This window comes from Schistocerca americana, chromosome 5 (genome assembly GCF_021461395.2).
Source record: "Schistocerca americana isolate TAMUIC-IGC-003095 chromosome 5, iqSchAmer2.1, whole genome shotgun sequence".
Classification (NCBI taxonomy): domain Eukaryota; kingdom Metazoa; phylum Arthropoda; class Insecta; order Orthoptera; family Acrididae; genus Schistocerca; species Schistocerca americana.
Genome location: NC_060123.1, coordinates 305,441,441 through 305,443,192, shown reverse-complemented (window position 1 = coordinate 305,443,192; position 1,752 = coordinate 305,441,441). Strand labels below are relative to the sequence as shown.

Sequence of the window (1,752 nt, the reverse complement as noted above, 5' to 3'; positions counted from 1 at the left end):
AAGAGCCACACTCAAGGGAATAAAATAATAATTGCATCCTATTAGCGACCTCCCAACTCAGATGATACAATTGCTGAAAGGTTCAAAGGAAACTTGAGTCTAATTTCAAACCCGACTCATACAATTCTAGTTGGTGGTCACTCCAATTTACCCTTGATAATGTCTAAATCCGGACATCCAAATCGTGTTAAATGCATTCTCTGATAATTATTTTGTGCAGTTACTTCATGATCCCACTAGAGTAGTAAGCGGTTGTGAAACCTTCCTTGCCCGCTTAAACTAAACTAAACTAAACTCTCTCCGAATAGGCCTTGGAAGGCCCAACGTTACCGACCGACCACCGTGTTATCCTCATCCATAGGCGTCACTGAATGCGGATATGGGGGGGCATGTGGTCAGCACACCGCTCTCCCGGAGCCGCTACTCTGCAATCAAGTAGCTCCTCAGTTTGCCTCACAATGGCTGAGTGCATCCCGCTTGCCAACTTCACTCGACATACCAGATGGTCACCCACCCAAGTGTTAGCCTAGCTCGACAGCGCTTAACTTCGGTGATCTGACGGGAACCGGTGTTACCACTGCGGCAAGGCCGTTGACACTTGCCCTCTTGGCAACAAATAATCCTGAGATAATAACGAACATCAAAACGGATACACGGATTAGTGTGCTACGGTCGCAGGTTCGAATCCTGCCTCGGGCATGGGTGTGTGTGATGTCCTTAGGTTAAGTTAGGTTTAAGCAGTTCTAAGTCAAGGGGACTGATGACCTCAGATGTTAAGTCCCATAGTGCTTGGAGCCATTTTTGAACGGATTAGTGAACATAGGGCTGTAGTACCGAGGTTGAATACCGTAACTCCCAAATCCTCCAAAAATAAACGAAAAATATACCTATTTAAAAAGAAGATAAATATTCGCGTGACGGCTTCTTGAGAGACAATCCCCACTTCCTTCAAATTAAAGTGTAAGTGTAGACCAGATGTGGCTTGAATTCCAAGAAATAGTACCGGCAGAAACTGAGAGATTTATACTAAATAAATTAACTGACGATGGAGCTGATCTCCGTTGGTACACACAACCGGTCAGAATACTGTTGCAGAAACAACGAAAAAGCATGCCAAATTCAAACGAACGCAAAATTCCCAAGACTGATGATCTTTTACAGAAGCTTGAAATTTAGCGCGGACTCTAATGCGAGATGCTTATAACAGTTTCCACAAGAAAACTTTGTGTCGAAACCTGGCAGGAAATCCAAAGAGAGTCTGGTCGCATGTGAAGTATGTTGGCGGCAAGAAACAATCAATGCCTTCTCCGCGCGATAGCTCAAATGGCTCTGAGCACTATGGGACTTAACATCTGAGGTCATCAGTCCCCTAGAACTTAGAACTACTTAAACCTAACTAATCTAAGGACATCATCACACACACCCATGCCCGAGGCAGGATTCGAACCTGCGGCCGTAGCGGTCGCGCGGTTCCAGACTGCAGCGCCTAGAACCGCTCGGCCACCGCGCGATAGCAATGGAGATACTATCGAAGACACTGCTGCCAAAGCAGGACTACTAAACACAGCCTTCCGAAATGCCTTCACCAAAGAAGACGAAGTAAATATTCCAGAATTAGAATTAAGAACAGCTGGCAACATGAGTAGCTTAGAAGTGGACAACCTCAGAATAGCAATTAAATCTCTTAATCAAAGCAAGCCTTCTGGTCCAGATTGTAAACCAATTAGGTTCCTTTCATAGTATGCTGATGCA

General features: G+C 45.0%; 1 pseudogene; it reads right to left on the bottom strand.

The window, feature by feature from the left end:
• Positions 1–478: 478 nt before the first annotated feature.
• Positions 479–596, bottom strand: LOC124616848 (annotated as a pseudogene).
• Between the last annotated feature and the right edge of the window lie 1,156 nt (positions 597–1,752).